The sequence below is a fragment of the Felis catus genome, chromosome A2 (assembly GCF_018350175.1).
Source record: "Felis catus isolate Fca126 chromosome A2, F.catus_Fca126_mat1.0, whole genome shotgun sequence".
In the NCBI taxonomy this organism is placed as follows: domain Eukaryota; kingdom Metazoa; phylum Chordata; class Mammalia; order Carnivora; family Felidae; genus Felis; species Felis catus.
The window spans coordinates 48,264,607-48,278,830 of record NC_058369.1 but is presented as its reverse complement, the minus strand read 5'-3'; the positions used below and the strand labels follow the sequence as shown (position 1 = coordinate 48,278,830).

Genomic DNA, 14,224 nt, shown 5'->3' with positions numbered 1-14,224 from the left:
GGAGAGCATGTTCATCCTCAGTACCTAGCTCAATGACTGAAACTCAAAATGAATGCTGAAAAGATAACTAAATGGACAAAATTTGCATTTCCTTACTATTAGGGGATAACTTCGACATCTCACTAGCTTAATAAAATCAATATTTATTTCTGGTCATGTGACTTTAGTTTATAGAACAGATGCTTTTCTTTTCCCATTTGGTAGCTCTGAGACCTCTCTTTCTCATCTGCAAGATAATGGGGTTGATAACATAGATATCTTTTGACTTCCTCCCCAACATCCATCTTTCCCTCCTCTTTTAGCATTGTGAATTTCCATTTGTAGAGAAGCCATTTGGGTTCTCATTTGGGTTGTATTGGCTGTACTTCCAAATGAAGGGGTGGGCTCTGAATCACTAAGATAAAGCAATGCATTCCATCTCCTTGTGATGGGAACCATATGAAAACTGAGAAGGAAGTACATTTTGTAAATGAAGAGTGGAGTAATGGGAAGTGATACAGTTCTTATGAGATTTTGAGCCACTAGATCAAGCCTTTCTTGAAGCTTGACTTATATTCAGACTACTAATTTACAGAGACCATTAATTCCTTTTTCCTTAAGTGAGTTTAAGTCATGTATTCAGTTGCTTGAGGGGAAAGAGTCCTGATAGAGATGATCTAACTGGTATAACCTCTAAAGTCCCTTTCAACTCTCAAGTCCTGAGCCTCTGTTTATTTGTCTCCTGATTGAGGATTATTCAGAATTAAAAGCAAAATAAATTCAAAAGGGCTGCCAAAGACAGACCAAGAGTACTCCAGAGAGATATGGCCAAGGTGAGAAACCTTGGCAGAAAGACTCTCCGAAGGCACATTCATCTGCGGGGAACTGATTTATGGTAGGCTCATGTCTGCAGTATTTTATAACTTTAATGGCCAGTAAATAAAAAGAAATTGTTTCTGTCAGCTTACCACCTCTCTTATCATGAATGGGAGAAACAGAAGTGCCCAATCTTCTAAAAATTACATAAAAGACAACCCAGGGCTCTGAATGCATCTTCTCCAAGGAGGAAAATAATTTTGTATTTTTACAGTAGATGTAGCATGTTAACATCACATAACAGATTCAGTAATGATCATTACTTTTTATAAGCTTAAAAGAACACTTCATTTGTACTTCACAGTGATGTTTAAAATTTAGATATAAAGATGCTAAAATATATTTCTTACTTGACTGAGTTGTATCATGCAGCTGAGGGGGGGCAGGAAATAACTTATTGTTCTAAGTGCCTGGGTGCTAGTGACACCATAGTATGAAACTTCCTGAGACACTGCTAAAATTTTCTAAAACACTTCCTAAAACTATATATTACCTGCACGTATCTCTTTTCCTCACTTTAGATTTATTTATACTGACAATTTATCTTAAAACTCTTCATTAGTTCATTGCTATGCATTCAATTTATATTTTTTTAATTAAGTGACACTGAATTCTGGTTAGTAAATTATTTCTTTTAGTTCACAATGAAATATCTTAGAACCCTGAAGGAGAAACACACTGGGATAGTGAAACATGCCACCAATGAATGTAATATTTAAAACAGTAAATTCTGAAGCCTATTCCCAAATGCAAATTCTACTACTTATGAGGTTTATGACCAAATAAAAGTCATTTCACTCCTCTGTGCCGTATTTCTTTAATTTATAAAACAGGGATTATAATAACAGTGCTACAAGGGCTGTTGTGACAATAAAATGTGTTAACTTACATAAATACTTAGAGCAGTACCTGGTACAGTTATTGGTTTTTTGGCTCCTGACACTGCATTTCCATTTGTGGTAGTCTTTTATAAAGTTACTTCAGTTAAGTGAAATACAATTATTGTGAGAAAAATGTTAAAAGGACACTCAGAGTGGTATGTAGAAATGAAAAACTGTCAAGTACTATCTTGTTCAAAAAGAAGATAATAGAAAGAATGAAGGGTAAGCAGAATCTGAAGAGCAAATATTAAAGAGTCATATGGATGTGAAAATATGTACTTTATGATTCAGATGTAAAACACATTCCAAGCAGGAAAAATAAAATGTAATTCAAATCTAGGCTCTGTATTATAGAGAGACTTCAGAATACCTTGTGGATTGTACAGAGAAAATAAGAGTTGAATTTGAAAGGCAAGAAAACTAAACTCATCTTAGATTATTTCATACATCCATCCCAGACAAGGTAAGTCTGAAACACCTACTGGATGGCACCAGTAGCAATGAAAATGAAGAGAGTGATTCAGAAAACAATTCAGATGAAATACCAGGGTTTAGAGGTTCATTACCTAAAAGAGAGTGAAGACAGAGATAAGACAGTACCAAAAATGACTGCCAAATTTTAAGCAAATACACTCAGGAAGCTGTTTTCTAAGACAAGAGCAGAACCAGCAAGAGATTGGGAAGATCTTAAATTCTTGAGTTCTTAGATGAACTCAGGAATATGAGGAAATCTATAAAACCTCAAGCAAATTTGCCCTGAAGCTTAGAGGTCAAATTTTAGAAGAGATTTAGTAGTTATCAAAATACAGTTGATAAATAAAGCTGTGGGATGAAGTCACCAAGAACACCCAGCAGAGAAGGGGACCAAGAAGAAAATCTTGGAATAAGACTACAAACAAAATATTAAACACACAGAGAAAATCTTCAATTAAAGAATTAGAAAGAGCAGTCAATCTCAGTATCATATAAACCTGAAGAATAAAGAGTTTGGGCCAGTGGATGGTTATATATCAGACTATAAGAAAATGGAAATTCAACTTTAAATTAGTTTTAATCATAGGGAATTTTACAGAAATTACACACAGGTCAGTTCTTCAATAGATTGCATTTAAATAGCTTACAAGTGGCAAAGGTTCAAGTTCTGCAAAATTTCTGCTCCATCATCTTTAGCATGTGAGTGCTCTTCAGATGCCCCAGTTCCAGATATAACATGTGTACATCATGAAGCCCAGTGGAACAACAGGCATGTTTCATTTATACCTCCTTTTATTCACAGAAAATCTTCCCCACACAATCATCCCCTGACAACTGCCCAGGTTCAATGGCTCACCTTGTTTCACTGCTCATTGTTCATGTTCATAGTCTATGCTTATTCCCAAACGAATCAATGGTAAGGAGAACAGATTTCACCTATGATTCACTTAAACTTGATAAAGATCCTTTCCTGGTCACACAGTCTGGCAGAAATGAACCATAAATTAGATTCTGCCAAAAGTAAGGTGGGAGCAAAGGAAGGTTTTAGGTAAGAACTAAGAGTGCCTGCTAAAATGCTTAGAAGGATTAAATGATACACAAGAGTCAAAAGAATTAGAAAGTAACAAGAGACCACTGAACATATTCCTTAAACAGGTGTTATCTGGCATTTCTTTTATAAACCAGGCACTGTTGAATGTGTGGAATATAAAGATAAGTAAGGCAGAGTCCTTGCCATTTAGGTGCCTATGGTTGATAGAGAAGTGTGCAGGACAATGATGAGACTGAGGACCAAGTAGTAGAAGCCCAACCTGTTTATTTTATCAAGGATATTATACCACAAACCAATTTCCACAGAAATGAATTTGCTCAAATACGATTTGAGAACACTATCTTATCCAGCAAGACAAACTTTTATATTTTTGATTTGGGAGAAAGTAAAATCAGGTGGAACTTTCTCTTTGATCATATTACTGGCCAGGTATACTATTTGTAGACAGTGCAACTTAATTTGAGGATTTATACCTGTAAATGCTACAAAGTTTATTTTAGTTTAACAATCAGTTTTTCTTAATGAATATCATATTGAGTCTGATCTTATGGTAAGTAGGGTAATAGGGACATAGGTTTACAGGAGAGAAAAAGGAAAGAATTTGAAGATCGAGGCACTATGCAGTTCTTAAGCACTTATACATCTACATCTATATTTATAAGTATACACCACTATGACACTAAAATTGAAAAAAGAATCAAAATTCACAGCTTAGGATATTCTGTGTTGTTAAAGTTTTATTTGGCCTCATAATATTCATTGTTTGTTCATTAAACTAACAAATACTTTATGGACAAAACTTCATTTTTAATCTCCTCCTATTAACTTAAAAAATAACGGTCATCTGGTTGGCTCAGTCGGTTAAGCGTCCTACTTCAGCTCAGGTCATGATCTCATGGTTCGTGGGTTAAAGCCCTGCATCGGGCTCTGTACTAACAGCTCAAAGCCTGGAGCCTGTTTGGGATTCTGTGTATCTCTCTATCCCTCTCCCACTCATGCTCGCTCACTCTCTCTCTCTCAAAAATAAATAAATATTAAAAATATTTAAAAAAATTATTCCCATTACTGCAAACCACCCAGTACAAAGAACAAATGGCCTGTTTTTTCTCTAAATTTAACATTCTATCTACTTATTTTTTTTCATCTTAAAGCTTTCCAATACATTAGCATAGCCACTCAAATTTGTCAACTTTTATAAGTGTGCCAAAGATAAAATATTAGACAAGTGAAAGACAATGTAGACTTCTTTTGGAAAAAAATGAAGTAAAAAAATCCTGACCTCAACATTCATAATGTTTTTTTTTTTTATTTTTCTCCTATTGTTGGGTGAGTACATAGAAGATTAGCTATAGATTCTCTAATTGGAGATTTCACTCAGATACATCTCTATGAGTCCAGTAAAGAAATTATAAATCATGGGGCATGTGGGTGGCTCAGCAAGTTAAGCGTCCAACTCCTGATTTCAGCTCAGGTCATGATCGTGGTTTATGGGACTGAGTCAATGTTGGGCTCTGTGCTGACAGCATGGAGGATGCTTGGGATTCTTTCTCTCTCTCTATGACCCTTTCCTGCTTGTGCTTGCACTGTCTTTCTCTCTCTTTTTCTCTCAAAATAAAGAAATATATTTTTAAAAATTGATCCACAAATATATGGCCAACTAATCTTTGACAAAGCAGGAAAGAGAATTTGATGAAAAAAAGATAGTCTCTTCAACAAATGATGCTAGGAGAACTGGACAGCAACATGCAGAAAAATGAAACTGGACTACTTTCTTACATCATACACAACAATAAATTCAAAATGGATGCAAAACCTAAATGTGAGACAGGAAACCATCAAAATCCTATAAGAGAAAACAGGCAACTACCTCTTTGACCTTGACTGCAGCAACTTTTTACTTGACAGGTCTCTGAAGGCAATGGAAATAAAAGCAAAAAATGAACTACTGGGACCTCATCAAGATAAAAAGTTTCTGCACAGCAAAGGAAACAATCAACAAAACTAAAAGGCAACTGACAGAATGGGAGAAGATACTTGCGAATATATATCAGATAAAGGATTGGTATAAAACATCTATAAATAACTTACCAAACTAGACACCTGGAAAACAAATAATGAGGTGAAGAAATGGGCAGAAGACATGAATAGACACTTTTCCAAAACGACATCTAGATGGCAAACAGACACATGGAAAAATGCTCAACATAGTTCATCATCAGGGAAATACAAATCAAAACCACTTTGAGATAACCACCGGTCAGAGTGGTTAAAAGTAACAATTCAGGAAACAACAGATGTTGGCAAGGATGTGTAGAAAGGGGAACCCTCTTGCATAGTTGGTAGGAATGCAAACAGGTGCAGCCACTCTGGAAAACAGTCTGGAGCTTCCTCAAAAAATTAAAAATAGAATTACCCTATGACCCAACAATGTCACTACTGGGAATTTATCCAAAGGACACTGGAGTGCTGATTTGTAAGGGCACATGTACCCCAATGTTTATAGCAGAAATATCAACAAGAGCCAAGTTACGGAAAGAGCCCAAACATTCATCAACTGATGAGTGGATAAGAAGATGTGGTATATATGTAATGAAATACTACTCAGCAATGAAAAAGAATGAAATCTTGACATTTGCAACAATGTGGACAGAACTGGAGGGTATTATGCTAAGTGAAATAGGTCAGTCAGAGAAAGACAGATATCATATAATTTCACTCATATGTGGAATTTGAGAAACTTAACAGAAGACTATAGGGGAAGGGAGGGAAAAATAAGTTACAAACAGAGAGGGAGGAAAACCATAAGAGACTTAAATACACGGAGCAAATCAGGGTTAATGGGAATGGGGGGTGGAGGGGAGGAGGGTGGAGGGTGATGGACATTGAGGGGGGCACTTGTTGAGATGAGCACCGGGCGTTGTATGTAAGTGATGAATCACGGGAATCTTCTCCTGAAGCCAAGACTACACTGTATGTTACCTAACTTGACAATAAATTAAACAAAAATTATATATACATATATATATGTATACACATATATATGTACATATATATATACGATATATACACACACACGTACGTATCATATATATATATATATATGTATACACATAACGTGTATGTGTGTGTGTATATATATATATGTATACACATAACGTGTATGTGTGTGTGTGTATATATATATATATATATATATATATATGAAATTATAAATCAATTTTTACGTGGAGCCATGACCAACCTATTAAGGGAAAAAGAGAGCTAAAAGTAAGAGGTATGTAAATGGAAACAGATAGGTAAATGTTAATGAGAATAAAGTCCAGAGTATGGCCATGAACCATTTACTCTACACGAGTTCAGTGTTTCTAGTTGTTCTTCCACTGTCCACCACCAAAATTCATAAGTATACAGTAACTGAGCTAAAGTATCCATACGAGGTAGACATTAGTCATAACTAAATTAAAAAATTTTAACAAGCTTTATGGTGTAACTTTATTAACTCAGAAAATACATATTTAGGATTGCCTGGGTGGCTCAGTCAGTTAAGCCTCTGACTCTTGATTCTGACTTAAGTCATGATCTCATGGTTCTTGGGTTCAAGCCCTGCATCCAGCTCTACACTGGCAATGCGAAGTCTGCTTGGGATTCTCTCTTTTCCTCCCCCTCTGCCCCTCCTCACTCACGCTTACTCTGTCCATTTGTCTGTCTTGCTCTCTCATTCTCAAAATAAATAAACTTAAAAGAAAGAAAATAAATATTTATTACATTTATTACAATTGCTTACATTTTAATTCTACTGAGTTGTACACAATGATTCCGCGAAGTGAGACTGAACAGCAACTCTGTGCAAAAAGTTTAAACTCTCCCATTACTGTCTTTGTAGAAACAACAGGTTATATGAGTTTATGTGTAGAGAGAATAAAGTCATTCTTTCTTTTATATTTCTTTGGTATGGAGAGCACACACCATGCAAATAAAATAATCAATGAAATTAGGTACTAACTATCATAACATATAATCAGTGATAATGCTTAAGAGAGGCAAGTGATAGTTTATATTATATATTAAAATGTCACTTGTTCCTGAATCCACAGCCTTGCCATTACCTCATCATAGCCTTGGAGCCATGTGACTTTGGACTCTTCACTTTGCACTTGGTCTATGACCAGCTTTGGCCAAAGATATATGGGCAGAAATGACAGTGTGACAATTCTGAGAAAAGGCTTTAAGAGGTCTTTTATGTTTCTACTTGGCCTTTTATGCCACATTTAGAACCACATTTGGGTGGCAACTCAGTCATCATCACAAGGAATACACACAATAGTTAATCCTATAGTCCCAGAAGGGGAAAGAGGACAGCCACATGTGCTGACCTGTAGACTTGCAATAAAAGAAATGCTACCTACACCATCTGAAGCCCAACCTACCCATAAACACATTAGCAATAATACATGATTATTGTTTTAATTTACTGAGTATTGGAGAAGTTTGTTATGCAGTATTATTTTTACAAAATTTAACCAATACAACACACAAAAAAATTAGAAAATTTAGAAAACAGTTATTACACCCACCTTGGGAGGGTATTGCAGGTGTTTTTGCTTTAAATGATGGGCAGATAGAACCTGGCCATCTGAGAATGTTGAAGATGGGTGCTTCATATTTAAAGAGGAGTACGTAAGAAAACACATAGGAAATAGAATATCTATGCCTTTGCACACACAGAAAGTAATCTGGGAATAACATGTTTCAGCATAACTGCCTGGCCTTCAGAGGCGTGCTTATTCAAATTTATAAAATGAGATTTGAAGAAGAGAATTGAGAAGGAAATGGAATAACATTTCCCTCTCTTTTCTCCCTCTCTGATGATCTAGAATGGTCATGATAATGAATGTCCATTCATTCATTTCAATGGGGCCTACACTGTGTCCTGGCTGGCTGGAAAGGGAGAAATGCATGGTTCTAAGATTAACTTGTAGATCTGTGACAATGACAGAAAGTGTCTCATACATTATATACTAATGTGGTATTAGGGGATTAACATAATTACATCATGTTAATATGGTATTAAGATGGTGACACAAGTCAATTTATAAAATATTTTGTAGGGGCTGTAAAATTGGATACCATTCACCAGTCCTTTGGTGTAAATGGAAAAAAATCTTATACTGCCTCATAATACATGTCACTAAGCTCACTTTATTCTCTAAACACTTTATATACAATTTCATCATTAAGGTAAATCTGATAATAGTAACAATAAATTAGAAGAAACTAAAATTGTTTTTATAATTTTCAATTAACTTACATTGGATCTGTCTTCATTTTCATTAGCTTAACTTTATTGACAAAATGTCTACACAAAGTTTAGCTTTAGGTTGCACTAAATTTTATATCATCAGCACACCATTTTATTTGTGTGATGTAACACACTTAATAAGAATGTTGCTCAAACAAGGCCTCAGATTCTCCTGTATACAGACTATTCACTGAAAGTACATTAATTAGGCAATTTAAAAAATGTTCTCTACCCTATTAGGCTGCTATCAAATTTGGGAACTTGAAGAAGCACTCTCACTTATTTGTGACACGGTGTAAATAAAACTGGTAGATAATTTCAAATGGCTACTACTGTTTTGGCTACTACTGTTAATTTTCTTTTTCTTTCCCTATGGTTCCTGTAAGTAAGTGGTGAATGGCTGATAGCTGTAGAACTATTTCAAATTCCTATAAACCCAACCATCAAATAGGAAGGAAAGAGGTTTCAGCTTCTGTTCTCCAGATTCATTGCTCAGACTGTCTTCTACCTATGGATCTGGTTTGGCCAATGGTGCCAGAAAAGACAGAATGTCAATTCCAAGCCTCAGCCATAGGAGGTATTTTACAGAGATCTTTTATTACTAAATTCACTTAGCAATTGCCCAGTTTGCTGATTCGCATTTTTCATACGCAGGTCTTTGGGACAGTCTTACGAATACTAAGGAATAGCCTGTCTCCCCTCAGACACTCTTCTTTCAGCCACAAAATTTCATGACGGCATCCACTAACATAAGGCTACAGATGCACTACCCCAAGCATGGAATCAGTGAGAGGCTGGGGACCTGACCGGGCTATCAGGAAAAAATACTGAGAACAGATGAAGGACGAAATCAGCTTATTTTCCATCCAATGGATGTCTTTGATTGATTGTATATTTCTTGCCATTGGCATAGAGCCACATTTGGATGTTAACTCAAATTATGGTTAACATTTAAGCCTATTTCAAAATCTTCATCTTTGTATTTGTAGTCAGGGCAATCAGTGTTTGCTGCACTGGTAGACATTATTATTTTCAGAAAACATCTTGTTGAGTGGTATCAGTGATATATTAACAACATAAAGAAAACAAATAAAGAAAGAAGGATCTTGGGTGAATAACCTTCTTTTTCTTTTTGTAAATTTTTTTTTCCTGAAGGAGGTAGATACCACTATGAACTGTGAATGAAGTGAGTTCCTGTCCAGCTCTCAGACTTAGGTCTGTGGGATCCTAGGTAGAAAATAATGGTCTATCAGAATTACCGTAGTTTAGACATCTAAAAACATCGCCTTGTTTTCTCCCCCCATGATAAAGGAGAACATACCTATAGCAAATGCCATTATGTATTTCAGTGACAAATCTTGTTACACAGCAAAGGAGATGAAAAAATGCACATTTTAATCTCTCTCATATTTAACTTCAGCATGCATTTTACACACAAAGCAGCCAATGTTCTTGCTTCAGGAACATACCATACCCCACACCCAATACACATACCACTACCATACACAAGGAAAAGTAACTTATCCTTTTGAAAATATCTATAATTTCTTAAGTTTAAAAAAAAGAGAATGTGAAGAAAGCTGAAATAAAGAGGCTTGTTCTGGGCAGATCTGTAAATATGTGCCAGTTCTTAGTTATCCTTCAATCCTTCCCAATCATCAAACTTGCCTCAAATATTTTATTGTGTTACTCTTAATAAACACCCACCAAAAATAGACTTAATAAGGGTTAATAAGAGTTTCTTAAAATAAAAACAACACTTTCAGCAGTTTTGTCAGGCATTTGTTCACATATTCATGCTACTTACCATAAATGCTTATGTAGACTTCTGAAACCTCCAGCTTCTGCATAGGACAAGAAGTGACTCATTCAGACTGCTACTCTTCTCTCTACTCCATGAGGAAAATAACTGGTTTTGTCATTATTTGTTTTTTTTAACGCCTGTGAATAATACAGAGATGGAGATTGTATTAGCTATCTATTGCTGCATAACCAATTACCCCAAACTGTTGAAACCTAAAACAACAATAAGTATTATCTTATAGTTTGTGTACATCAGCAATCCTGATGTGGTTCAGCTGGGTCTTTTGGCTCAGGATCATTTGCAAGGCTGCAGTCAAGGAGGTGGTCATGGCAATCACCTCATCCTAATGTTCCACTGCAAAAGGTCTCCTTCCAAGCTCACTTATGTCATTTTTGGCAGGATTCAGTTCCCTGTGGACTTTTGGACTGAGGGCTTCAGGTACATGCTGGCTTCTGGCTGAAGACTGCCCTTAGATGCATGTCTCAGCAGCTCATATCATGGAAGCCTGAATTACCAGACCAAGCAGGTGAGAAGATCCAGAGAGAGGGCACCCAAGTTTTAAGCCACCAGGGGTTTTTTTGTTGTTGTTTGTTTGTTTTGTAACTTAAAATTTTAAGTGACATCCTGCTATTTTGCTATATTCTATTCAACAAAATTTAGTAACTCTGACATACACTCTGGTGGAGTGGACTACAAAAAAGGCATGGATATTAGGAGAGAGTATCACTGAAAGCCACTTCAGAGCCTTCTACTACAGAAATGGTTACCTTTTGGAGGATAAGGACCTAGAGGGAGAAGAGTGGTTGTGGACTCTTGGTGGAGAATTTAGGAAAATACACAGAACTGGCCACCAATATACCACAATCACATTCTGAGAAATATTTGCTTAAAACTGTCCTTTGAAAGAGATACTCCTATCATTTCCAATTTACAATGAACAAACCTGGAATTCGTCCAAGGAGTCACAGCCTTTGGGTGATGCTGAAGTATGAACAGAGGCACTTGAACCCCAAAACCCTTATTTTATCAACATAATTATTGTACTGGATGGAAGAAGGCAGGAAGTGTTATAGAAAGGGAGCTATTCAACTGCCAATAATACATACCCCCCCAAAAAAAGCTTAAATATTATAAATCTTATCAAACAACAGGAGAAATTTCTTTTCTGCCTCTTCATTATCTTTTTGTCCTGGTTTTATGACAACCAACCTTAATAAGTTGAAGACAACTCAAAGTGGCATTGCTCAAAATAGAGGGATCCGATTCATACTATCTTCACTGAAAATTGTACTCAGATAATTATAGATTTACATGAAGTTATAAGGAATAGTACAGAGGAATAACATGAGAATACATGCACTGCACCCAGTATATGAATTTCCTATTGCTCTTGTAACAAATGACCACATACTTAGTGGCTTAAAGACAGCACAAACATTACCTGATCATTCTGAGGGTCAGAAGTCTAAAAGAAGATTCACTGGGATAAAAAACAAAATAATGGTATAACTGCATTCCTCCTGAAGACTCTGGGGCTCAATCTGTTTGCTTTTTCTAGCTTCTAGAGACTGTACACATTCCTTAGCTTAGGGACCCCCAGACAGTAATTACATCACTCTAATCTCTGCTTCTTTCATCTCCTTCTTTCCCTTATAAGGACCACTGTGATTACATTGGGCCTAGGTAATTAATTCAGCAAAATATCCCTCTCCTACAGCCTTAATCAACATAAGCAAAGTCCCTTTTGTCATTCAGGGGACATATTCAGGTTCCAGGATTAGGACACAGATATGGGCAGGGGACATTTTTATGCCTACTAAACCTGATGTTCCCCAATGATAACATTTTGCAAAACCATACTATAATATTACAACCAGATTATTGACATTAATATAACTCACCAATCTTATTCAGATTTCCACAGTTCTACTTATCGTCATGTATATGTTTACTTCTATACAACTTCATCACTAACGAAGGTCTATCCACAACCAATGTCAAGACAATGAAGAGTTCCATCACCACCAAATATCTTGTATGTAGAATACTACCCTCCTTATTCACCCTCCCCCCAATATTTTCAACTCCTGGAAACTACTCATTTCCTATCCATTTAAAAAAATTTTGTCATTTCAAAAATCTTATATAAATAAAACCATACTTTTCCAACCTTCTGGGATTGGCCTTTTCCATTCAGTGTAATTCCCCGGAGAATCATCTACGTTGTTAAACAACTCACTTGCTCACTGCTGAGTAGTACTGCATGGAATGTACGTACCATACATTTTTTTTTAATGTTTATTTATTTTTGAGACAGAGAGAGACAGAGCATGAGCAGGGAAGGGGCAGAGAGAGAGGGAGACACAGAATGCGAAGCAGGCTCCAGGCTCTGAGCTGTCAGTACAGAGCCCGACGTGGGGCTCGAACTCACGGACTGTGAGATCATGACCTGAGCCAAAGTCGGACTTCCCTACTAACCGACTGAGCCGCCCAGGCGCCCCTGTACCATACTGTTTTAAACCACTCACATGCTGAAGGACATCTGGGCTGTTTCCAGTTTGAGGCTATTAAAAATTAAACTGCTGTGAATATTTGTGTATAAGCTTTGGTGTGAAGGCAAGTTTTTACTTCTCTATGATAAATGCCAAGAGTACAATTATTGGATTGTATGGTTATATGTTTATTTTTGTAACAAACTTACAAACTGTTTTCCAAAATGGCTGTACCATTTTGCTTTCCCACTAGCAATATAGAGTGAACCAGTTTCCTTGCATTCTTGCCAACATTATTGTCATCTAAAAAAAAAAAAAATTAGCTATCTCCTTAGGTCTGTACTGATATTTCATTAATGTTTTAGTATGCATTTATTTGATGGCTAGTGGTGTTGACAATTTTTTTATGTTCTTATTTGGCCCCTATATGTTCTCTTCAGTGAAATGTCTGAATATTTTTTTTTAATTAGACTGTTCTGTTGTAGTGGTTTTGTTGTGTCTTAACGTTGAGTTTTAAGGGTTTTTTACACATTATAGATACTAGTTCTCTTTCAAATATGAGTTTTACAAATATATTCCCCTTGTCTGTAGCTTGTTTTTTCATCCTCTTCATATGAATCTTCATAGCACAAAAGCTTTTAATTTTTATCGAGTCATATGTGTGAATTTTTCCTTTGATGGATTATAATTTTATTACCAAGACCATGAACTTTTTGCCTGAATTCAAATCCTGAATATTTTCTCCTATATTTTTTCTAAAAAGGTTTGTATTTTATGTTTTATATTTAAGTACACAATCCATTTTTTAACTTTTGTATAAGATGTGACACTTAAGTTGAGGATAATTATTTTGTCTATGGATGTCTAATTACACTAACACCATTTGTTTAAAAACTCATCTATCCTCCATTGATTTGCTTTTGCACTTGTGTAAAAAATCAGTTGGGCATATTTGTGTGGAGCTATTTCTGGATTCTCTATTCTCTTATATTGATCTATACATCAATCCCTCTGCCAATAGCAAACTGCCTTGAATATTGTAGTTATGTAATAACCCTACATATCAGGTAAAGTGATTTCTCCCACTTTCTTCTTTGCTAAGACTGTTTTAGGTATTATAGGAATTTTACCTTTCCATATACGTTTTAGAACAAGCTTCTCTATGCCTGTAAAAACAAAACAAAACAAAACAAAACAAAACAAAACACAAAACAAAACAAAACTTGTTGGGATTGCATTAAGCCTGTACCTAAACTTGGGAATAACTGTTGTCTTTACTATGTTGAATCTTCCAATCCTTAAACAGAGAGTGTTTCTCCATTTGTTTAGGTCTTCTTTAATTTCTTTTAGCAACATTTTGTAAAAACC

The 14,224-nt window shown here is 35.7% G+C and overlaps 1 protein-coding gene and 1 pseudogene across 1 annotated transcript in view; both read right to left on the bottom strand.

Moving 5' to 3' along the window:
- GRM7 (glutamate metabotropic receptor 7) overlaps positions 1–14,224 on the bottom strand; it is a 1,171,176-nt gene that overhangs the window by 1,014,899 nt on the left and 142,053 nt on the right. The window contains exon 3 of the transcript XR_006594805.1: positions 10,368–10,501. The gene's annotated coding sequence lies outside the window, so the exon portion shown is untranslated. The remainder of the gene's footprint in view (positions 1–10,367; positions 10,502–14,224) is intronic.
- LOC123383945 overlaps positions 1–14,224 on the bottom strand; it is a 70,077-nt pseudogene that overhangs the window by 48,336 nt on the left and 7,517 nt on the right.